The sequence below is a fragment of the Mastomys coucha genome, unplaced genomic scaffold (genome assembly GCF_008632895.1).
Source record: "Mastomys coucha isolate ucsf_1 unplaced genomic scaffold, UCSF_Mcou_1 pScaffold6, whole genome shotgun sequence".
NCBI lineage: Eukaryota > Metazoa > Chordata > Mammalia > Rodentia > Muridae > Mastomys > Mastomys coucha.
Window position 1 is genome coordinate 123,469,159 of NW_022196912.1, and position 24,926 is coordinate 123,494,084.

A 24,926-nucleotide genomic window follows, 5' to 3' on the forward strand; every position below is an offset into this window, starting at 1 on the left:
CTCCACCACCACCACCTCCCCACCCTCCCACCCTTGCATCCCCCACCCTAGTCTTTTGGAAGATCATCCTGTTTTGGAGTGATACTGAAAAGTAAACTAACTTTAGGGCAGGGTACCAGTGTGCAGAGTGTCCGGCAAATACCAGAGCCAGTCAGCTGAGGCTTGCTCTGCCAGCCCTATGCTTGGCCTGAGGCCCCACAGGTGCTTCACTATTCCCTGCTCTTGGTACTCATAAAGAGCTTAGCCTCCCGTAAGTTCTCTTTACTGATGGTGACATATAGTGAGAGACACTTGTCCTCACATCTAACTTTATCTGGGACACACTCCATCCCTGCTCGTCTTTGGGACAGGTCTCCAGATACAATGTGACTTCGGACCTTGTCAGGTATGTATCAATTCTTGGTTCTAGGATAGGACTCTGGCTAAGCTGCTAGTCTCTGGTCCTCCTTGTCCTCTTGGTGCCCAATCCTTTTCTCTTGGGGCTGGGGGTGGGAATACTGCAGGGCCTGCTGCCCTTGCTTTGAATATAATTGCCCAACAGTGGCTTGCTTTTTAAACAACAGTGGTCCACAGATCTGGCATCTGTTGGTACCAAGCCATCCCCAGAGCCTTGCTGCTCACAGCATTAACCTTAGAAGATAAAACTGTGATGTTAGATTATCCCAGCTTTGATACAAGTAATGGTTTACACATCTTTATTTATAAGGATTTCAGGCCCAGTCTACCAATCTCCAAGTGAGGACTTCCTGGAAGTGGTGTCTTTTTTGGGGAAGAGGCTGAAGTTTGCCATTACCTGCTGTCTATCTGGTGTTCTTCTGTAGCTGTACCTATATCAGAAGGAGACAGTTTTAACAGTCTGCAGATCATCCTGTCAAAAAAGGTGAGTGTTTCTCCTTGCAGTCATTCACTGCTCACCTGTGGCTACCCCTGCCTGCTCTTTTCTGGGGAAGAGGTCCCAAAAAGGGGAGATGGTTCCATCATTCAGTGGCACGTGGAGTTTGACCCCCGTGTAGCATCAACTTCCTTCTAGTTTTGTCCCATACCAGTACTGGGCAGAATTAGTGGGGCAGGGTCCGGTCCTGGGAGTGACACTGATGTCCATGACTCTTAAGGAGGCAGGAAGGATCGGCTTTATCTCTTCTATAAATTCATTAGGTCCTCCTCCCCTCCGTGTGCACTGTACAACAGTGGGCGTCATGGAGGAATTGCTAAAGGAAAAGATTATGGTCTTAGCCAGGCTCTTCCCGCAGAAAGCAAAAATCCGAGTTCTGTATTACCTGAGAGTGAAAAATCTCAATCTGTGGTAACACCTGCCAGTGATATCAAGGAAAGCCCCGCCCGCCCCAAAAGTGTCTGTCCCAGCCCAAGCTCACCAGTGGGCACACATCTGGCAGGTGGTGTTTGCCATCTAGCTGGCTGATTCCGAATCTCCCATCATCCCTCCCCAGGCTAAGTCCCAGGCGATGAGGCTGACCCTGTGAATGCTAGAGCTATTGTTTGGTACTTAAAGCGAGGTTGCCCTTTGTATATTCGGTTTATTGACATGGAATATACAAGGGCAAGCTCTCTGTGAGTATCAAACCTTATCTTGGATCCCGTCCACACTCAGCGAGGGATGTGGTATGTGTGTGCATGCCCGTGTGTATCCATCTTGTGTGTGACAAACTGCTTCCTGGGTTTTCTTTATGCACCGATGGCTTCATGAGCGCAAGATGACTTCAGGAAAGGTCTTGGGTATATCCCTCTCCTTGTTCAATATGGGTGGGTCCCAAAGCATGCGCTGTGTGTAGCCTGCCTGGGTCTCTGCTTTCCCAGGCCGATGGTCAGGTCTGTGCTGGTGTGGGCCTTGGTTTTTTTTTGGTGTGCTATCGTGACGTGGTTCCCAAGTGTGCATGTTCTTGCTCGGTGTGTGTGACCCGGTCCGCTAACACTCAGCATCTAATTCGTCCCCAGGACCTCACCTGGAAGACATAGCACATCTACCTGAGGCAGTGGCTTTCCTTTCCAGGCCGAGCTTTGGTACTTGGAGAGTGGTTATCCCTGTCCTCTTCGCTTCACTCATGCCGAATCGTACAGGGTCATCCACTTTTTCAGTATCAAGTGCGCAGACTCTGCAGCCTGGCCTCCTGCGCCCGGATCCTGCCGCTGACACTTCCCATCACACATCCTTGGACAAGGGTGTGGCCGTGTTATGCTCTTTGTCTCGTGTGTCACATGGGAGTCATATTGGGGTCCGATGTGTATGGCTCCCAGGGCTGGGAGTGATCAGGCTCTCCTAGGGACTAGGCTCATCATTGACCATGTGCCACCCCAAACACTTGTGTGCTGTGAGCTGACTGCTGGCAGCTATGGTGGTGTTATGCAAACGTCTCCTTGGATTTGGGAGTCGAGTTGATGTTGAGACAGACATTCTCTGTCAGTTATGTGAGTGGGTGTCGGAGCTTAGAGTTTGTGCTGGACTTACAAGGAGACTAGTGAAGTTTGTGGTGCCCACCCGTGGCATCATTTCTGTAGCAGCTTCTAGAACAGGAGACCCCAGCCACCAACACCCTTGGAAGACGCTGATGTCAGGTTGCCATGCTGAGTGGGGAGTCCTTTCGATAGTATCTCACCTCCCTGGTGATTAGCACAGCCATCAGGAGTAGTGCATGCCTGGTGCATGCATGTGTTGGGTGCAGCTAGATGTGAGGAGTGGTGCTCACTCCCAAGAGGCCTATGGATACTGGTATTCCAGCTGTGCTACTATTTCATACTTGAGGAGAAATTATCCTTGGTGTGTTTGCTCTTTTGGATGAATCATACAAGGATAATTTCTTTTTGAGTATCAAATGCTGCCCTGGTGGACTTCCTGGATGACAAGATGGTTGTTTAAAGAGTTGCATGGTACATGATGCATGGATTAGCCTTACCTGGGCATGAGGCAAGAGAGCACAGAACCGATGTGTGAGAGGTGCACTCTGATTCCACCTCAGGATCTTGCTGGAAGAGTCCTGGGGGTTCCAAATGGCTTGGTCATGGTTAGATAGCACAGTTTTCAAGGCTTAGCAAATCATTCTTTTTCAGATGGGAAGCTAGTCTCAGAGATAGTCACTGGGGTCAGACCCCTGCCTCTTGCTCGAGAGTGTGACTAGCTCTACAAGCATGTGCTTGACTCTCATGGAGTGACACTGGCCTGCTGACCATTCGCTCTGGATCTTGAGGGATCTAAAGGAGCCCCTGACTTCGGAGGAGATACTGATGTTTTCTCCATGCTGTGGTTCTCTGACATTTAAAGAATGGTTGTCTGTAGTGTGTTCTCCATATTTATGGTGATTAATGTGGGACACCCACTGTTTGTTCCATATCTGAATTTGCTTCAGAAGGTTCTAGAGCACAGTGGTGACTAAAGCTAATGGACGTTGGTACCTGCTGCAGGAGAGGGAGAATTTATTGAGGCTTCTCCTTAACCAATGCAGTGACCTTGGAACGCACCCCAGCTCCTCATGTACTCTCACACTGACAGCTTTGGTGGCTTGGTTCTTTGTGCTTGGTCTAGAGGACACTGGGAATGATTCACCTGTTGTTTCTGTTAAGTCTTAGTTCAGAGGAAGTCCTTGGGAAGGTACTGGGTCAAGCATCTCTTTAGGTAGACAGAACTTGGCCAGGGTCTTCTAGGTCCAGCACCCACTCACCTCAGCATCCATTCTGAGCACAGACTTCCTGTGGTTCATACAGATGCCGCCGCTGCTTTAAGTCATTCTCTATCTGTTCCTATAGCTTATTCGTGGTAGGCACAATATGGCTTCTTTTGGGCTGACCTTTTCTTAGACATACCTAGTCAATAGCATACCATTTCAGCTCGTTCCATAACCTGGTGTGTGTGTGTGTGTGTGTGTGTGTGTGTGTGTGTGTGTGTCTGTACACGTGCATGCATGCTTGTACAAATTGTTGGTTAGAGTAGGGGCTCTACAACTTCTCAGTGCTGCTAAGATATTCGTCACCTAGGGATCTTGTTAAAAAGCAGATTCTGATTAAGGGACCAAGATTCTGCATTTTTAGCAAGCTCTCAAGTGATGCTAATGCTGCCGTTCTGTGGACAACACATGTAGCCTCTGGGGGCTGGAGGTGATGTTGCATGTTACCTGTAGTGTGTGTGCTCCATCTCCTCCATCCATCCTACATCATCCATCACAAGTGAGCACTGAGCCAATATGCTACCTTTCAATGATCCAACGGTGGTCAGTTGTGAAAGGCCACCTTCTGTACAAACACTGTGTGATTATTCTTTTAAATCAAATTGTGCCTCCATGGGCTTCCCAGATATTAAAGCTACTTCAAGGAGGGGCTGTCTTTGTCAGCCCCCCGTGGGACTTGTCAACAGCAGGTTATTGATGACTGAGGCCGTCTGACTCTGTAACCCTCCATTTCCAGTCAATTCTAAGGAGCAGTTCCTGGAACCACAGCTTCTGGGGCAGGAGGAGTCCCATCTGTTGTATCTACCAGCAACACTCCATGTTATCGAAAGAGGTAATGACCATGGTGCCATGGCCCTTTTATGATATTCCACCAGCTGCTGGCTTCTTGTCATCCAGCTTACCTCTCAGGGAGGACCAGAATAGATTTCCATTTTTTTTCTAAATTGACCTACCTTAGGAAGCTTCCTGAACCTGGCTTTTGTGGGTATGGGTTTTTCTGTCCTAACAGATTTTAGCCCTAGGACCAGTGTGTAGCAGTGACTGGTTAATGTCAGCTCATGTGCTTTCTTACAGACTATGGCAACTCACCTCTTAGAATCTAGGGGTTCAGTTTGTCATGAGAAGAATCTTTCGGAAGCACAGATGACACTAGACAAGAGGCCCTGGATTTCCTGTCAGAGCTCTCTGAGGATATTTGAGGTCATTCATGTTCTGTTTGCTTGTTGTGAATGAGACAGAGTTAGCTTCCTTGTGAATATCAAACTCTGCTTTTTTTTTTGAAGGGCTCCCTGTACAAGAGATGTGAGTCTGTGTGCCTTGTGTGAGCCTCAGATGAGCCCTGCAGCTCCTTCAGGATGCTCCTTGTATATTGATGATGGAGAAGATCCATAGGGAGCTTGTCCTGCTCGCAGTGAACTTGCTGTGCTTTTCCAAATACCCTTCATTTCTTCTACCAGTTTTCAATGCCAGGATGCGCTTGAAGGGTGAGCTGATGCCACGACTGTAGCCCTTCCCAGCCAGATGATGTAGGCCAAACCCTTTCTGGATGGCTAGTCAGTGGGAGAAGCCATGAGATGCTTGAAAAGTAGTCACATCTTCCCTGGGGACAGTCTGGTTTTCAGGGTTACATCCATTCAAAGGCATCCCAGTAATTAGGCTTGTGAAAGACAAGCCAACTTGACCCCGTTCCTTTGTTCTCATTGAGGTCCTGTCCTTGGCATCCACCTCCTCCTATGGTAGACACCAGCAAGGTGCAGACACTATCCCATGGGCCTTCCTGTCCTGCTGTTTGGCTCTGGAAGAGACATGATTCCTTTCTTTTATGTGCTGGTGGAGATCACACGCAAAAGGTAAGGAGAGCCCAGCTTTTTTAGATTCTGGAAGAGGGAGGTTGGCCTAGATCCCTGCTATAAGGAAAGATGCTGTTCTCTGGGCTTCTCGCCTTCAGGGGTGATGGCGGTGGTGGACAGGAAGCCCAGCTCCTGCCCCCTGGATAATTCTTCCCTTTGTGATGACCAGTCCTGGATGGAATCAGTTCTAGATGGATGCCTGCTCCATATAAGAGCCCTATCAGGATTGGCCTGAGGTATATGGGAGTATATTTGACCCGGATAAATCCAGATGCTAGGGACATCTGACAGCCTATAGCACATATACTCTTTAGGGCATTTCTGAGGCCAGGATGCTTCAGTTCTCACTCCTGCTTCCTCTCTTTACCAGAGAGAAGTGCTATCAGCTACTAAAAGTGAATACTAAATGGCCTGTTTATGTAAGAGATTCTCAGAAGGAAGCCCAAAACCCAGGAAGAAATGATGGACCAGAAACCACAGGCCATGCTACTGAAGGTCACAGTCTTCTTTGCCCCAGACTCTTAGCACCCAGGTTACCCCAGTGGGGCCCCCAGAATTGAGTGCATGATAATCCCCTGCCTCAGACTTCGGGAATGGGCTACACTGAGCTTTGAGTTTGTTCTTTTTTTTCTTTTTTGAATCTTTTTATTTTGTTTTTGTATGTGTACTTGAATATATGTATGTGTAACATATGCATGCAAGAGCCTGCAGAAGTCAGAGGAGGACATTCATTCCTCTGGAACTAGACTCACAGATGGTTGTGAGGCAACCTTGTGGGTTCTGGAAACTGAACCCAGTTCTTCCAAAGGTGTATTTTTCTCCTGAACCATCTATTCAGCTGCCCCTACCCCAAATCCGTGATTAGCTTTCTTGACACTGAGTCCTATAAGGGAATATTGATCTTATTGAGGAAGGACTTCTGACCCCAGCCAGCTCAGTTGTTCACTTGGGTAGAGGGAAGAGCAAGGAGTGTGAGCAATTCTCCTAATACTTGGTCCTCAATCCATTCGTAGGAAGATTTGCTGCATGGTGGATGGCCCCGAGAAGGCGGGGCTCATGGATGGTCACACTTGCTGCTTGCAGAGCAAGTAATCCCTATGTTCTTAGCTTTATTTGTGCCGCTCATACAATGAATGACAAACAAATTCTCAATGCTGCTGTAGAGGGCTTTCTGGACTGCATGGCACCTTCCGTGAGGAGAACTTGGCTTCAGTAGCTAGTCCAGGTATGTACAATGACAGTCACACACTTGCATTATGGTGTACAGCAGTCCCTGTGCCTCCTGACGAGAGTCTACCACTGAGCAAAGCTTTGCGATATTCTGGAGGGTGCTGGTACCAGCACCAAACCATCTCTGGAGGGACAGAATCACATGGCAAATAATGCATTTCCTGCTTTTGGTGAACCCTTGATGATTTGCGTGAGTCTGTTGAGACAGGCCAGTATAAGGGTGTTCTGGTGTTTCCCTGGTAGAAACTTATCCGTGGGCACTTAATTGGTCACTCTAACTACTTTTGTTCTAGAGAAAATTCCTGACATATCTTGCTGAAAAAGGCTGTTGGGCTGTCTTGCTTCATAGTAAGAAGTTTGCTGGGAAATACCTGAGTCTTGTTTCTGATGTCTAGCACTTGGCATGCTCATCTGCAGGAGACTTGTTATCCTGACTGTTGCTGGGGAAGGGGTAATGCCTTCCCATGACCCTCTTTGGGTATTTTGATTTTTTTAAAAAAAATAAAGTTAAATTCTCATTAATATCCCAATTTCATGCTCCACAAATTGGTCAACAACAGTGACAAGAGAATCCATGTGGCTGTTGTTCAGATGGTAGAGAGCTGATAAAGATATCACCAGGATGCGAGATCTTTCCAACGTGGAAGTGTGGAGACTGTGGAGTGTCTCAAAGTAGCACTAGCAGGTGTACCTAGGGGTTGGGTGAGCCAATGTCAGATTGGAGCAAGTGGGAAGAGGAGGGGCCAAAGTTGTGATGTTGCGGAACCATGGTTCTCAAGTGACTCAGTGGGCTGCAGAGAGCACCCTGGCTGGGAGGTCTGAAAGGCAGATAATAAAGTGAGAAAGTTATAGGGCCAATGTTGGGGATCTTGATGACACATCAACAAATGGGTTGTTACACTGGGAAACAAAATAGAGGTGGGGCACTACCCACTGCTAGCCAGAACTGTAGGAAATAAGATGATCAATTTCCATGTCCTTAGGAGAGAGCCAGGTTTCCATCAGGGTGAAAGGTAGGGCCATGGAAAAGAAGTAAAGCCTCGAGAGACTTTGCTAGTGAAATATGTCTTGTGGAACCACAGGGGCAAGTGGGACACAGAAGGGTGGCAGACAGGTTATTACTAGAGCTTTGGGAAGCTACCCTAAGGAATAGTGAGCTTCCCAGTGGCTAGCCACTAGAATCTGGAAATGGTACCTGGTCCTTCTCATTCAAGGTTGCTTCTAGGAGTTAGGTAAGCCATTTGTGATGGTCTCCTTCTTGAAAGTGATTTCTTGGAGATGAGAGACAGTGGGAGTGGAAGATCTCCTGGAATCATCAAGAGCTCAGGGAACCTTCTCTTGATCCATATGAGGAAGCTAGTAGCCTTGGTTTGGCTTTTCTGCAATGAGACATTTATAGTCCCCCCCAGGACCTTGATGTGGCTGGTGTCTAACTATATGTGCACCACCGAGAAGTCCAAGTCCCCATTCACGTACCCCAGGGTTTATATACCTGCAGAGGACTCCTGACCTACAGCAAGTGGGCTCCCCTTGTCATCTTGAAAACCTTCCAGTGGGGACTCTAGAACTAAGGAAGACAGAGAATGGGGACAATGTCAGCATCATTGCAAGGGAGGTGAGTGGCCACCCCTGCCCCCACTCCAGCGTGTCTCTAGAGCACTTGTCCCCCACCTCACTAACACTCAGCATCCAATCTGCCTGCAGGTTGGTGGTTGGAAACCATAGCCCTTGGAGAAATGGAAGGGGTCCTTTGTCTGTCTTGTCTCTGCTTTTCTGTGGTACTTGAAGAGAAGTTGTTCGTGGTGGATTCGCTTTACTTGTGACGAATCATTCACGGACAACACTTTTTTCAGTACCAAATGCTACCTCTAAGGATTTCCTGGACATGATGGCAACTTGCAGAAAGATGGCGGTTCAGTCAAGCTGGTAGAGAAGCCAAGTATGGATGTTTGGCCACGGACAGTATGCTTGAGCTAGCTGTAAGTCACCTGGTCGGGTTACCTGAGCATCTGATCCATCTGTAGGCCTCTCATCAGCGGGCCACCACTGTGGCTTTGTGCCCCCCAGTATCAGCCTACAAGACTGAAAAAAGGTCATCTTCCAGAAGAGATGTTGGTGCCAGCACCATTCAGGGTGTGTGACTGGTTGACCAGAGGGGCGTGCACTCTGTTCACCCTGTGGGCCACCTAGTCACCAACCCTCAGCATCAATTCCACCCAAAGAAGACTTCCCAGAGATCCTGCCAAGTTTGGGGATATGTCAATGGACTTGATGGCTGTGCCTGTTCAGTGGACCAGGATGAACTGTGGTCTTAGGGGTGTATGTTTACATAAGATGCCATGAGGCATCCGTGGTTGCCGCTGCATCACTATCCCAGCCTACTTGAAATGTTGACTTCAGATGTGGACATGATGTTGACTTCCCATGAGGGACCTGAAGTCCCTTCTCTCCTGGGTGTGTGATAAATTGTACTTTATTAAGCATGTGCCCTACTTATCTGATGGATCTGTCTCCTGATTGTCTAACCTCAATATCCTGTCTCTACAGGAGAGTCTGTGAGATGATATCCACCTTGAGAAGTAGTCATGGTTGTCCTGACATCACCACACTACCACAGGAGCTTCCAGAATATGTTCTCTTCATGGAAACTGTGGAATGAAGCCTCCTCTGGACCAGAGGACTAACCAGATTCAATGGCATCGGCATCTCCCTTCAGGTAAGTGTGCCTCGGGTGAGCATGCACTTAATGTAGGTGTATGTCACTCGGCTCGGCCCACTACCCAATGCTGTCCCACCCCTTCTTCACAGGACAGTGGAAGCAGTCACCTTTTTGAGAGGGTCGATGTGTTCTTCGCCAGTGTTCTTCACCAGTGATCATGTGTGATACTTGGAGAGAGGCTGGCCGTGATGAATTCGATTCATCTAAACGAGTCATACACGGCTCTCCTCTCTTCTAGTGTCAAACTCTGCCTCAGAGGTCTTCTTGAACCAGTACTGTTCCTAAGGTGGGTTTCTGGATGGCTGAACCTGTGACCAGTACCTTCATCCAATTGCATATTTCACACATTAACCCCAGTGTCCAAGCTAACCCTCATGTGACTTCCTAGGACATTTCTGAGTTGTGGAAAGACCAGAGACATTGTTGGGAGATTCTGTTTAAATGTTTAAATACACTGGCTAGCTTCTGTTTTTATTAGTACCTAATTCTACCATGAAAGAACAACTAGAAGCAGCCTTGGTTAGTTAACCTTCAGGATACAGAATAGAGTGGGAACTGGGACATTGTGAGCCTATGTTGAGTTAACTGTAGCCATTTCATACCCTGAAGTGAATGAAGTCTTTGGAAGTGAGCTCAGCTTTACCCAGCATCCCTAGGACAACCTGCTTTGAAAACTTGTGGTATGGCTCTGCCACTTTTGACTTAGTAAACATTGCATGACAAATGAAAACTCACCTTCCTCTTGGCCCTTTTTTGAGGTCTAGAAACCAGAGGTTGGCCAGAGAGCATGGGTCTGATTGGGACTTAAGCCACTTGGTCCACGTATTCTCAGGGTCCTATCCACTCTCAGAGGCTCCTCCCAAGGTGCCCCACTGTGAAGAAGAACAGGAGTGCTGTGAGAAGTGCTACTCTCTGGCACTTGGAGGGTGGTTGTCCATAGTGAGTTTGCATTATTTAATGATGCCCAACACAGGGTGGACCTCTTTTCTGTATCACATCTCACCAGGTGTTTCCTTGGATCTGATACCAATCGTGAGGAGTTGTACCAATCGTGTTGGGGTTTGTACCATCATCCTTGACCATGTGGTTCCCTCCAGTGTTCTCTGACTCCATCCACCCCTTCAAGGAGGGCACTGCCAGCACTGAGGAAGATGCCCATGTTACACACTTAAGTGGATGTGGTGCTGCTCATGGTACCTCTGGCTTTTTTATCTACTTGTAAAAAAAAGTAGCAAATTTTGCACCCCCTTCTCTCCACTTATAGAGTCTTATAGTCCCTCTACTTATAGTAGTCTTATAAAGAGGAATGGGGCACAAGAGTCAGCATTTTTAGGGGTAGGGATATAAGTGAGTGGGTGATTTTTCCATGTCTGTTGGCTGAGATGTCAGAAGAAATTTGAGGACAGTAGAACTATTTCCCGTTTCTTCATTTTCTTTGTAAAAAGAGGATTTATTCTACTTATTATTATTTTATTAAAAAGATGTATGCTCATGATAAAAATAAAAGCAATATGAAACAATTAAATTAAAGAAATTAGAAAAGTTTCTACCCACACATAAATAACTTCAGGAATTCCAAACTCCTTTCTGAGAATTATATACAAATGAAAAGAGAGGTAAAGAGAAAAATATTGCACAGGGTAAATCTACCCTGTGTCTAATCATTTCATTTAAAATATAAATTATCATTTCACTTGTGCTTAACCTAAGGAATGATTACAGGAAGATTTACTAGAAAGATCCCAGCGCAGGTGAGAAAGGCAAAGTCAAAAGCATTGCTCAGGAGTTGGGGTCAGGCTGTTGCTGCTTCTGACTCCTGTAGACCTGATGTGCCCCACACATTGCTTTCTTTACTATTGCAATGTGCTTTAATTTTTTTATTGAAAGATGCAAATGTGACTCTTACAAGTCTTTAAGCTGCTCCTCGATGTTACAAAGAGCCTTGCTGTTGACCATTTGTTTGCTTTAGACAGGGACTTCTGTTTCTCAGCTCTTAGTGTATCTCCCAATGCAATGAGAATTTTTGTCATTTCTACAAGAGTGGCTCAAAAATAACTACCCTTCCTCTCCTTTCTGCCCCCTCTCCTTTTCTTTTGTCTTTTCTCCACAATGGGGTGTGGGGTGGAACCCAGACCTTTACACGTGCACAGAGGAGACTCACTCACTGAGGCAGACCTAAGCTTCTGTTCTTGCTCATATTTTTGACCTCTCGACTCCATATCCTGGGAATCTGCAACTAGCACAGCCTCCAGAATGGTTCACCTAGGTCCCTCAAGGGCAGGGTGAGATCATGTTTTGAGTTAAATTCTCTTTTCCTTAACACACAGGGGTCTTCCTTTCTTTCAGTTGTAGCTGTGCATTATACACCAACTAACTTAAGCAGTGGGTGAGTGTCTCCCCAGGATTTTTATACATTTGTGGAGGTTTCCCTATGTAGTCTTGTTACTACACAAGCTAAAGGTTGGACCTTTAGCTGAACAGTGGATTAACCTGGGTAACATCCATGGCTTCCTTCTCCTTTGCCGTCTGCTGGTCATAGCCTTAGGATAGCCTACTTGCTACCTGATGTTGGACATTGGTGACTTTACCAAATGATAACCCAGCCATCAGTTTTCCCATCAGTTTTTTTTCAATTGTAATTTTTATTTCTTCTTTATTAGAGTTAGTTGTATCATTTAAAGGATGCTCTCTTGGGTTCTTTTCTTGACTTAAAAGATCCAAGTTATCTGTTTAGTTCTTTAGTCAGTCCCCTGTCCCCTGATGCCACCTTCCCTGCATCCCTCTGGTGTCCTTTGCATTATGAATTTGTTTGGTTAAAGGCATCAGGCCCCCTTCCTCATTTTTACTTTCCACCTTGATAGGATGCCTAATTGCAATGCCAGCTTCTGGGATGAACCTACTCTCATGGGGCAAGGTCTAGGATGGACATGGACCCACTGTCACTGGAGAGGTTCTGGACTGGACGTGGATCTGTTGTCATCGGGATGGTCCTGGAATGGATGTGGACCCACCATCATAAGGCAGGTTCTGGGATGGACAAGGGCCCACTGTCATTGGGTAGCTATGTGAACTTACTGTCAACCAAGCAAGTTTTAGTGTTCATTTCTTTGTTATCTCATGTTCAGGGAACCACTAGCTAAAAAGTACAATCTATTGTACAGAAGACACTCTGAAAGTTTTCTTACCCCAAGGAATGAGGCCATGACTTGAAGGTCAGTGCCATTTAGTGCTGACCTTATTTTATAATGAGTATTGCTGAGTCAGCCTCTCTGTGAGCACTCCAGGAAATCCCTAGACACAAAGCTTATATAAGACGAGTGTCAGTTGCCTCAATTCCAGTGTGAAGCTAGGGACTCTCCACTCCTATGATGAACAGGATAAAATCTGTGCATGGAGGACCTCCATCACCAGACCCTGTAAGGAACTTTAGACACTGCATCTTTGCAGTGGCACCAAGGCCAGATGACCATGGGCTTCAGGGGGAATGGGTTGAACGTGGGGTGTGTGATGCCTTCTCAAGCCCTCTCGCAGTCAATGCAGTAACCTGCTGTGTTCACTGTGCTTGGGGGACTTCCTGGAGGAAGCCAGCTTCAGAGAAGAGATGCTGGTACCCATGTGCGGTGCTTGAAGATAGGTTATCCGTGTTGCCTTCGCTTTATTCGTGACGAATCATACACGGTTGACCTATTTTTCAGTACCAAATCCCGCCTTGGAGGAATTTCTGGGGTGGGACTGTGGTGTTAGCGTCTCTCCAGGGTAAGTGAAGGAATATTCACCATGGTGGATCTATTAAGAGGAATGCTGTCCATACCCAGTGTGTCCCTGGTTCTCTGGTGGACTTAGGGAGGGAGGGACCTACTTTGGAATGAGGTGGAATGTACTGTAGTCATTCACTTTATCACTTTGACAAATCACATATAGTCCACCTTCTAAGGTGTAAAATGTGGCCCTCAAGCACCGTAGGGAAAGGTCAAGGTCAGAACTAGGAATTGTGTTCACGGCATCTATCAGGATGTTTACATCAGCTCCTCTGGCCATGCCATCTGGATAGTTGTGCTCGCTGGTATTGTTCTGATAAGAAGCCTTCCCACTGTTCTCTAGGATGCACCTATGTGGGTGTGGCTAGCTCCACTGTGATAGCTTCTTCTGGACCGTGACATTAACCATAGGCAGGAGACAAGAAATGCCCCTAGACCACGTGGCATGTGTTCTATGACTAGAATATGTAGCCATTTGCCCAACTCTCAGGGACTCCATCTTTAGACCTGCTGCCTGAGATGTACCAACACAAGCTCTCGAAATCAAGTGTTCGAATGGAGGTTGTCCATGGTGTGTTCATTTTATTTATGATGAGTATTACATGGCCAATCTCCTTTCGGCACTAAAATCTTCCTGGGAGAGCTTCTCCGACTGTGCGGGTTAAGGAAATAAATTGTTCCCTGTAGTAAGTGCTTTTCCTGGGACTTATGTCACCTGGTTGTCAAAGTAAGATTTCCCAGAAATGACACCGACTATTTCAGTGACTGTGGTTGTCTGGCCATGGCTGTAGAGCATAGTACAACATGTCAAGCACTGTGTTTAGATGAGAAAACATCACAGAGTTAGGCATGCTACAGGGAAGAACAAATTTCAGTCCATTTTCACCAGTCTCACCAGTCCAGGGGTGATCTCTAGGAAGTAGAACCAGCGGTCAGGCTGGTGAATGGGGAGAGGTGTTTCAGAGTGACATTTAGTGATATAAGAATGCTGGTGTCCTTTCTCTGCTCCAGTGTCCCTTGGGAAGGAGAGGACTCAGCAGCATGCATTGCCACCTGATGCTTACTAATGGTGTGACCTTGAATGAGTCAGCCTGTCATCTGTCTGTGCCTCCGTTTGTCTGTCTGAGAGTGTTAATGGCTGCTTATAAGGTATGTATCCACGCTGAATGTGTGTTCGGTATTTTGATAGTGACTGGTTTCCCCCCAGAAAGTTGGAAACCCATTGGCATTTCTAATGATGGTCATTGCATGAATGTAGTTCCTGTGGATCTCTTCCCACCCTCTGGAACACAGTTCCCTTGACCTCAGCAGCCTCCTCTGATGCTCATGGGTGCAACGGCACGAATGATGCTGAATGCATGGCAGTTTGACATGTCTGCTTTGTTGAACCCTCTTTGCGGCTTCTCAGAAGCCAGAGAGAATGGAGGACGGTCTGGAAGCCTTGTACCCTGATGCTGCTGGTTTGTCTGTGGGGTCTTGCCGTCCTCTCAGGATGCTGCCTTGGAAAGGGAGTTATCTACCTTTAGGTCCACTTTCATTGGTGGGCAGGATGGACCCTCCTACACAAAGAGTCATGGTTTCTTCTATGTCAAACCTACCTCAGGACTTCTCTGGGAGAGACACTTTGGGATTCAGACTTGATGTTCATGTGCTTCTGGGTGAGTGACCAGTTTCTAGCCAAAGCCTGGACATCTGTACAAATCTCTGTCCACCTGTAGGCAGGATAGAGCTTTGCAAGCTAGTCCATGTGCCTTGCAGTTGGACCTGGAGCCTCATCAGAGGTAACGCCAGCCTCCCTAGAGGGTGGGAGTCAGGGAGCCAGAGCCGAGGGAGGCAGTGCTGCCTGGGGAAGAGGCGCCCTGCACTACTCTCGGCCTGTGCTGACGTTTGATTCTTGAGCAGAAGTTGCCCTTGGTGAATTCGCTTTATTGATGTTGAATCACACAAAGGCAGCTTTTGTTTGAGTATCAAAGCCTGCTTGGGGTGGTACTGGGGACAAGACACAAAGTTCTGGGTCTCTGTTTATGTCTTGTGCTAGAATGGAAGGTGTGGATATGCGTAAGGGCAGGTAGGAGCATGGCTTAGAGAATACAATGGGATAGACGTGTAGCCCCAGGAACCCATGAAGAGATGCCAGGGATGCCAGTGTCTACTCCACAGCTCTTCTTGGCCTGAATCCTCTTTGTCACACCAGCCCCTAAGGCCCCCTAGGACCCCTAGGACCCCTAGTTGCAGACACACTAGCTGTTCTATCTCTACTCTGAAGACACCTTGACTAAATGAACTCTGTCCTTTGACAGTGTCAAGGACAATGGCAACCTTCCCTCCCCACCCCCTTCCCCTCCTTGACTCACTGGGTCCAGAGTACTCACATACCATCTGTTTTCTTCCCTCCCGCCCAACCCCCTCAACCCACCTCTGTCTGCTTCTCTTTCTTCCTCTTCACTCACCAAACCTTGTTCTCCATTTTTGGATGGGTTAGGAAATGAATAGAGGCGATCAGCATTTCATCCCGTTTACATTAAATAATAGTGATAAAATAATCACAAAATAACACCACAAACTACCAGAATGGCTCGGAGGAAAATGTGTTCAATTGACTACAAATTGGCAGAAGAATCCAATTTTCTTGACAACATTTTAGCTACGACATTTGACCTGGGGAAACAGTGCTCAGTAGACATGGCAGCCGCAAGGGGCAGCTTCTATAGTGGCGGATGCTGTGAGCAGTAATATTTGTGGTAGATGAACGCACATTGAGGAATCAAATCTTCGTTCAGATTTTTAAATGGGAAAGAATTGATCCTAATGAAAATGATTTGAGGAAATAACAAGGGAAATAAAAGAAATGAAAATGGCCCAACAGCACAGTCAAGGAAGCTAAACAGGGAATTGGATTAGTTTAATGGAATTTACTTTACAAAAAAAAAAAAGTAAAGAAAAGCATGTTTTTTATGAAAATCAATTCAGGTGTGGTTTTTGGTCAGATGGGGAAATCCATGGGTTTAGACTAGGGCTACTGGGGCAGTAGGAAGCCTGGTCACCGTGCAGGTTTTCCATGTGGCTAAACTTTATTTTCCCATCCCAACCCTTTCCAGAGAGCTTCCTATCCAGATGTGCTGACTGAGTATTAGCAAGCTGGTGAGGGCCATCTGGAGCATGTGACTGGGTTCCAAAGCCAAAGCATGTACCCAATGAGACGTCTTCTTCGCTTTCCTCTATCCTCATGAGACAGTTTGGGTAAGACACTGGTTCTGGGGTAGGGTGGATGCTCCACAGTCAATGGAGTCTGCTCTTGCAGAGCAGTTGGTACCTGGAACGTTCTAGGGCCTGCCCTTCCTTGGGTTTCCATGTTGCCAGCTCCCAGTGCTTTAAGACATACCCATTATTGCAGCTGAATGTCACTTGGTCCTGGAGGTTAGCCACATCCGGAAGGTCATTTGAGAGTGGGTGTATCCAGTATCATGTCTGGGGTGTGATAGGCACCGGGGGTTTCATGGTGGCTCTCTTTCCAAAAGGATCTTAACCTTGAAGCACCTCAGAGGCTACATCGTTGTCTTGGGGCTGGTCAGTGGCTGGAGCTCTCTCCAGGACAGGTGCTTGGAGAAAGAACCTGGACAAGCTTCCCCGTGCTGCTGACTGGATCTTGTATCTACTGTTAGCCACCACCCTCGCCACTGTGTGGCTCTTAGGAGCATTTCCAGGAGGGGATGTCAGCTGGGGGAAGAGGCCCTGTTCCACAGGTCAGTTTCCAGGACACCTAGATGAAGCTGCTCGTGGCGTCTTTTCCCCGTTTGACACACTGCATGTGACCAGTCTCTTGCTGCCCTGCAGCAAGGCTAGAAGCCTGTGTGAACTCTTGCCAAAATCAGAGAAGGGATTCTGATGTTGGTCACACTCCAAGATTTTTAAAACGAGTGGCGAACACAGAATCCATACTCTGCTTATGGCCTAAGTCAATGGATCCTGACCCTTACCGGATAGCCCTCTCTGACGTGCTTGTGCCGGGCTGCCATACACACTGGCAAGAGAAGACCATGTGGGATTTCCTTCCATTGTTCTTCCTCTCCTCCCTCCATGTTTATGTTGGAAGCTTTACATGCTTGGTTTATGGGGCTAGATGGTCAAGCAGTTCTTGCTATGACATCACGGTCAGGGGAGCAGGCTGTAGGGTGGGGATGCCAGGGCTGTGAGGCTGCAGTGGTTGGGCCCAAGGAGGGGCATCCCTGGATGGTGCGGTCATTGCCCTCTTGCTCCTGGAAGGCATTGTCTCTGGGAGGGTGGTGTGGTCTGTGTGCAGAGTCTTAGAGTGAGCGTCCCCTCACCAGCTTACAAGGGAGAGGTAGAGTGAGCAAAGTTCTGCACCCACTTCTGCTCCGAGTCAGCTCCTCTCTACCTGGGTCTCAAGCACCCTTGAGAAGTCTGGGAAGGCTTTAGATAGTTATTCTGGGGAGGCGAAAGGATGGTAGATTGCATTGGGGAGGTGATGGAATAATTGCTCTCGTGTGGTGGAGGGTGGCTCCTTGCTGAATGGGGAGGGGCTCCGGGATGGTTCTTCTGGAAACAGCCACCGGCCTCGTTCTGAGCATCTGAGCCTCTCCGTGGTACTCGGAGAGAGGTTACCCGAGCAACTTTGCATCTGGAGGACGAATGTTGCTCGGTGAACCCCTTTTCGGTATCAAATCCCTACAGGGAGCCCACCTCAGGGAAGAACATGGACTCGTCTCTGCTCTGGGGTATGGGACGGATGGTCGACCAGCTGGAAAGTAATTGTTTCTAATGTACTTCACCTGGTCCACTAGCCGTCGGTGCCCGCTGCAGCCCACGCCCAGGATGTCACTGCCTCAGCTCAACACTTCTGCTGGTACTTGAAGGGAGATCGACCGTGTTATATTCGCTTGGCTGACTTCGAATAATACATGGTTGATCTTTTCTCAGTATCAACGCTCAGCTTGGAGAAGCTCTTGGAGTTGCAGCCCCCGTGGGGGTGGGGGCAGCATGGTGCTTCTAGGTTGCTGCCTCATGCCTCAGCGGGGAACTGGGCTGGGTGGGACAGGCTGTGTGCTGCCTTTGTCAACCCTTCTCACCATTTCTATGCAACCCCTCCCTTTCCTTCCCCCCAGGACAGCTTCAGGCGGTGATTCCAGCTCCAAGGTTGCTGCGGTCAACACTGGGTACTTGAGAAGAGGTTGTCTGTGATGAGTTCGCTTTATTAATGACGAATATAACACAGATGGCCTGTTTTCAATACCACCTGCCACTCCGGTCACTCGGCAGTACATACCAGGTGTCACATTGCTGCCCGGTAGGTAAATGCATGGACTCTGTATGACACTTGTCACCCCTCTTCACTGAACCTCAGCTCCACCTCCATCCTGAGGAGCTTCGGGAATCACACCAATCTTGTAGGCTGGGCCAGGAAGCATTGGCCCAATGTGCAATGGATGACAGGAATCTGTCCACTTTCCATGCCTGTTGCCCGCCACACCAGTGGGTGTCTGTCCCTGTCTCAGGCATTCCACGGAGGGCCACATGCTGGCCTGTCCCATGGGTGCTTCTCAATATCGTGAGGGTTTGAAGGGCTAGAATAATACTTAGGGAAGAGCCAGGCCAGTTGGTTACCCATGCAGTTCCTAGTATCTGAGGTGAGACTGCCCATGATGGGTTTCTATTCTTAATGCCAGTACAATGCATGGTCACCTCTCTTTGTCACTGGCTCTTCCTATGAGCCTGGGCATCAGAGGAGGGACATACTTTGCTGACCCACTGGACACAGCTGATGGTCAAGCTGGGTCATTGTGGCCCAAAGCATCACATCTCCTGAGGTGGGGGTTGGGAAGTGTAGGAAGAAGCATCCTACATGGAGTCCGGGCTGGTGGTACCTGAAGTACTTTTTGTCTCTGGGACATTTGCTTTCTAGCCGACGGCTATCCCACGGCCTGCTTCTTTCCTGTGCCACATCCTACCCTAGACCATTTCTACTTTGAGACGTTGATGCCAGCAACAGAAGCCTTTGTGTTGGTTGGCTCTCCAGTCTGTGTGTGAGACCATCCCTTAGCCTGTCATGTCCTCAGGGCCACCCTGTTGGAAACAGCACAGAATGTCCTCCTGAGTCTATGAGGCAGTGATGCCCAAGCTCTGTCCCTGCATCTTGCGCACAGGGGTCCCAGCAGGGGTTAGCCTGTACTTCTTCATGTTTTCTCCAACTTTATACTCTGGCTCCATCTGACCATAGCGGCTTGACCTGGAGACTCAGGGACCCCAGAAAGTAGCTGATCATGCCCAGTTGGAGCCTTTGAAAGACAGACTGTAGATTTTTGGTATTTAGTAAGGCTCCCCGGGGTGGCAAAGCTTTCTTTCTGATTAGGCTTGCTCCCGGTGCTTCATCCCTGCTCCCCTCACCCTGGCAATTCTACCATGCATGCTTTTTCTCCTCTTCTGGGCCTTCCTCAGCAGCAAAATGCTCTTCCAACAGAGATAGTGGCTGCGCACCATGGCTTAAGAGTTCTTCCTCTGGTTCAGGATGGTCTACCTGCGCCACTGGTCCTGGTTGCTATCTCCCCCGAAGCCCAGCCCTCTTCCTTGGCCCTTAGCATGTACTCCCTTTCACAGAGTTCAGGACTCCAAGGGAGATAGTGTTCCCTGAGTGACACTGCAGGCAGCTGACACCACAATCCAGCTCCTTTCTTTGTGATACACCCTCACACTGCTTGTTAGCTATGGCTCCCCAGGTGCCTGCTATCCCAAATTGCCTAATACTGCCTACATGTTCCCAACCTCTCCCTGACCCCCACCCCACCCCCCCAAAAAGGCTATAAGATTTCCCAAGACAGAGGGGGACCTTTCCTTTGCACCTTTTTCCCTCCCTCTCCTTCCCTCTCCCTTCCCTCCCTCCCTCCTTACCTTCTTTCTTCCCTTCCCTCCCTCCCGTCTTACTTGCTTGACTTATCCTCTGCTGTATTCTAAGCCTTAGGATCCAGGCCAGGTCTATAGTGACAGAATAATGGAGTGTGCTGATTGACTAATAGAGTCCCCAAAGGCAGAAACCATATTAGGTTAATCCCCAGGAAAGTGGTGAGCATGAAGCAGGAATTTCATAAGATGTGGTGGCTGATTCCATAAATATGGAAGCTGGGTTCGAACAGCCTTTGCATTTGTTAGAGGCCTCCTGCCCCAGCATGTCACTGAGTTCTGAGACTTGCTGCAGTAGGGCAGAGACCCGTCAGCTAGGTCTGTGGGCTTTTCTTTCCTTCTGTAGCTGGGGTCTCATGCTAGGCTTCAAGTTCAGCTGAGCACAACCCCCACCCTCCACTCCATGAATGTCTGTGGCAGTGAGCCAGAGGCCCCTTGGCGGCCCTTGTGCAGCAGGCCTGAGCTGCTGTCAGGGCTAATATTTTATGCATGGACCTAAGTAAATGGGAACATTTGGAGATGGAAATTGCTGTTAATGACACATCTTTGGAATATATTAAACGCGTGCAAGAAGGCTGCCGATCTCTCCATTTAATTGCTCCAATGTAAGCGCAGCCACACCACAGCATGCACAGATAGGCTACCCCTAGTCTCTTCACCACTCATGGGGAAAGCCCCAGGTACCTCACCCACCAAGGGAGTATTATGTACAAGATGGAATGTCAGCTGGGGTGCCAAGCAATCACCGACACACACACTCCAAATTCATTGGAGACCCTAGAGGATGAGCCCTCCTACTTGGTGCAGACTTTTATTAAAAGCAAAATTACTAGATTTACTTGAGGAGAAGAAAAGGCAAATAAAAGACTTTTCTCATCCAGTGAGTCAAGTGAAAATATCTGTCCCTCAGGCAGGCAGGAGGAAAGCCTGGTGGGGGGGACCTTCAGAGGTCAGAGAATTCACCAGCTCCAAGATAGTGTGTCAACCCAGTGTGCCAAGGTCACAGAACACAGACTATTTCTCTGTGCCAGTTAGCCTATTCCATAGTTCCTTGGGATGTGTTTAGACTAAGCCAATGGTCTGTTCCTTTACTATTTTCAAGGAGATGGTATGTGTGTGTGTGTGTTTGTGTGTGTGTGTGTGTGTGTGTGTGTGTGTGTGTGTGTGTGTGTGTACTGGCTGTCCCCAGTAAGCATGTGTGGAGGGTGAGGGAAGTCTTGCTCAAAGAAGTTGAGTCGTCTTCCCAGGATCACACAGCTAGAGACAGGACTCCAGGCTGTATGTCCTTAACACCTTTGCTTGTGCTGGCTTATGTCTCTCCAGAGAAGACCCCATGTGCCATAGGTGACAGACAGTTCACTGACTTGCTCTCCACGTTCTCTCTGTACAGTGAGGCAGGCTCGCTCTCCCCAAGGCACTGCTTGGCAGGACTGTCAGGATTGTTGCTTTTCCCTTTGAGTTTACCTAAGTTAACTGAGATGCTTTTCCTGAGGAGGGGCTGCCTGCTCCATCACAAACCTGTGCGTGTGTGTGCAGTGTGAGCCTGATGCACCTGCTCAATGGCTGGTGAGCTGCACACCCTCCCGGCTCGTGTGCTGGGTGGGCTAGGGCAGTCCTAGAGATAGAGTGATTTCGTAAAGTTTCTTTGTCAAGGCTTGAAGGGCCGTGGCAGCCTGTTTACCCCTTGAGCTGCTCACAGTAGATGCTCAGAAGAAAGCTGTCTTCCTTGCATCAAATGGGCTTAGGCACCAGCACCAAGGGGATGAGGAATGGATGGCCGTGGGGATGCTCAGAGACTGTTTGTGGAATGAACAAATAAAAGCACACCCTTTTTGAGGAAATTAAGAAACAGGGACAAGAAGAAACATCCAGGGAAGGCAACATAAATCTCTAGCAGTGTTACCAACGCCACAGCTGGGTCCTCTGAAAAGACCCTGTGGAGGTGGTGGGGTCATTTGTCATGGGCAAGGACAGGCTTAAGGGCTGGGACATGGGGCCTGATGGAGGCTCGTCCATCATTTTCTCATTATCCCTTTGATGTGGAGGGCAGCTAGCGGATCACAGAACAGCAGCCTCCCAAGAAGGTGGCAGGACTGTGAGTGCGAGGGACCCCGAGGGAGGGCAGGCTGCCCCAGGCCCTGCCCCCTCCAGGAAGCCTTCTTGCTCCAGCCCAACACACGATCTCACTTGTCCTCGGATGTTCGTCATGTGATCTTTTACCAACGCAGCTGTGGAGGGGCCTTGATAACGTGTTGCCATGTGTCCCCGCGCTTGCCTAGGTTTGGTATAGTGGAGACACTATGAACACTTTCTGGATTTGTCTTTTCATTTTTAGGCAGGTGGTGCTGAATTGGTCCTCCGGAGGGGATGTTCAGGAACCCTGCCTACACTCCATGCCAGCTGCCAGTCCTAGGTTGGGACATTGCATGGGAGAGCTGTGGCTATTAACAGGTCCTGAGGCCTGACCTGAAGCCATCAGTGGCCCAGGTGAGTGTGTACCCTCAGGATTTAGACTTAGTTCCTTTATAGCTTGGAGCAGGGATGAGGTTTTCCCAGGGCACGAGGGGTCCAGAAGTTGTGTAGAAGATGCACAGAACGGGGTTGAAGGCACACGTCCCAGCCCTGCACACACACACACACACACACACACACACACACACCGCCCCAATCCTGCCATCTGCGACAGCTTCGTTTTCTCTAACACTTAAAAATACATGGTTCTGCTCCACTCCCCTTGGCAGGCAGGATAGCCAGAGCAGTGGGGCTGCCAAGGCCTGGGGGAGCCGCCAGCCTGCAAAGTTTACTGTACAAACAGTTGGGGGGGGGGTGCGTCTCTGTTAACTCAAAATCCCCACCAGTAAACATGCCAGTTTAAAGTGTAATTAACTCAGGCCGGAAAAGAATTCTGATTTGGACTGCTTTTCACAGTTGAGATTGTTTTTCTTTTATTTATTTATCTCTTTCCGGGTGTGGTGGTGTCTGTGGAGGGTTTTAGCCAGGAAAAATAGAAGGGGGGGGGAGGTGCTTGGTGGGATGAGCCAGTTGGGGCTGAGAATGCTGGCAGGGGCAAGGGGAAATGGGCTTGGCACATGAAGCCTGGGGTCTTCCTCTGTTTTCTGTCCTGGGCGGTGGGTGGCTCCTTGCAGATGGAGGGACTGTGCTAGAAGGTATGCCAGGGCCACTTACTGAGAGGGACACAGGTAGTTCAGGGATTATAGGTTTTGGGGGTGATGCAGAGAAACTCAGGGCTCCCTCTAATGTCTCTTTGCTTCTCTCTCACAGCAGCTGCTCTACCTTTTGTTGCCTTTTCCTCCCTGGATCTCCTGCTTATGGGACAACAAAGCGACAACAAAGATGTTTGGCCCCAGAAGATGCTCCCCACAGCCCACCTGAAAGGACTATCCTCGACCCAGTGGGATGCAGTACCACTTCCCCTCCCCCTCCACGGCACCCTGTGCCATCCACCTCTGAGTCCCCAACCTGTAGCCCCTGCTTCTCACCCATGCCTCAACTCCCACCCCAAGCCTTGCATTTCACATCTGAGCAGCCCTTGCTTAGGAACCTGAGGTGGGTGGGGGTGGATAGGCAGACCCAGGGTCTGAGCAGGGAGGGGCAGGAGAGATTTCTGCTTGTGGCTTTCAAAGTCTCAGTGTGTATAGCCCTTTGAATAATAAACATATATCATAAAATGCAAATATGCTTGTATTCGGAGGGACTTTTGTTAGGGGCATGGGGGTTAACAGCATGGTCTGGTCTCCTTCAAGAGGAACCTCCTGGGGTGTCTCTGGCCTCTGTCCTGAAAGCCCTTTGCTGAAAGCAACATACTGAAGCAGGGGTTTACACCTGGATTCCTGGCCCCCCATTACGAGCCCCCATCATCTGATTCAACCACCAGGAACATGAAAAGATACCCTATTCTATCCTTCTGGGGTCTCATGAGCCCCACCCCTTTCCATCTCCATCTGCACAAGCTGAACCCCCTAGGGCAGAGGCCAGATCCTGGGATACAGCCTGTGCCCACGCGCCTTTCATTGCCGGGCCTCAGCTTGGTCACGACTCAGCAGGGTTGACTCAGACAGAGCCCGGAGCAGGAGACTCATAAATTACATAATTACCCATGAAACCTGCCGCCACCGCTCTCTCCAGCCGGGAGGGACACGCTCCGCTCAGGCTCTGGCCGGCAGTGACTCACTGTTTTCCCCAGAGCCTCTGCCCGCCCACCCACACAGCCACCTCATCTCTGCTAGCTGGGCAGGAGGAGGGGGACCTGGACTCCATCCCCCCTTCTTCCTGCTGTCAAGACAAAGGCCGGCAGGCAGGCAGCCCCCGGCTTGCTGAAAGGGTTTAGGTGGGGGCACCTGCCCCTCTAGCGTCCCTCTGCAGCCCCCTGGTGGCACTTCTCATAGATGGCTGCTTGTGACGCAGGAGGAAACTGAGGCTTGGGAGGTAGCCTGTCTCCTGTCGCTCCTGTAAAGTGGCTTTGGTTACAGCTAATCAGACCAGCAAAGAGAACCTTGACACCTCCAGCTACCCACATCCCCTTAAGACTTCCAACCCCTTCCCCAGAGTCCCTTAGGTCGAAACAAAGCGAGCCTTTGAAAAACCATTCAAAAATGATCTTGCACTTGACAGGCAGAGGTAGGCTTTCCAACCCACATGGGGTAGGGTGGGATGTAGCTCAACCAGTAAGGTACTTTCCATGCAAGCATAAGGACCTAAGCACAGAGCCCCGGTACCCATGTAAAAGGCAGTCCCAGTAGTATGGATCTGTATAGTCTATGAC

The 24,926-nt window shown here is 48.9% G+C and overlaps 2 long non-coding RNA genes across 6 annotated transcripts; both read left to right on the forward strand.

Moving 5' to 3' along the window:
• The first annotated feature begins 2,111 nt into the window (after nucleotides 1-2,111).
• On the forward strand, nucleotides 2,112-16,962 carry LOC116079914. 4 transcript variants are annotated; one of them, XR_004114210.1, is made up of 3 exons: nucleotides 2,112-5,760; nucleotides 5,895-16,471; nucleotides 16,750-16,962. It is a non-coding gene; the product is annotated as an uncharacterized LOC116079914 (long non-coding RNA). The 4 variants fall into 4 exon arrangements; XR_004114212.1 differs by lacking the exon at nucleotides 16,750-16,962 and having other exon boundaries at nucleotides 5,895-6,019; nucleotides 6,538-12,874; XR_004114213.1 differs by lacking the exon at nucleotides 16,750-16,962 and having other exon boundaries at nucleotides 2,112-4,874; nucleotides 4,958-5,760; nucleotides 5,895-12,874.
• A 1,216-nt stretch (nucleotides 16,963-18,178) lies between these two features.
• On the forward strand, nucleotides 18,179-23,838 carry LOC116079913. Of its 2 annotated transcripts, XR_004114209.1 has the most exons (3): nucleotides 18,179-18,536; nucleotides 22,479-22,630; nucleotides 23,426-23,838. It is a non-coding gene; the product is annotated as an uncharacterized LOC116079913 (long non-coding RNA). The 2 variants fall into 2 exon arrangements; XR_004114208.1 differs by lacking the exon at nucleotides 18,179-18,536 and having other exon boundaries at nucleotides 18,571-22,630.
• Nucleotides 23,839-24,926: the final 1,088 nt, after the last annotated feature.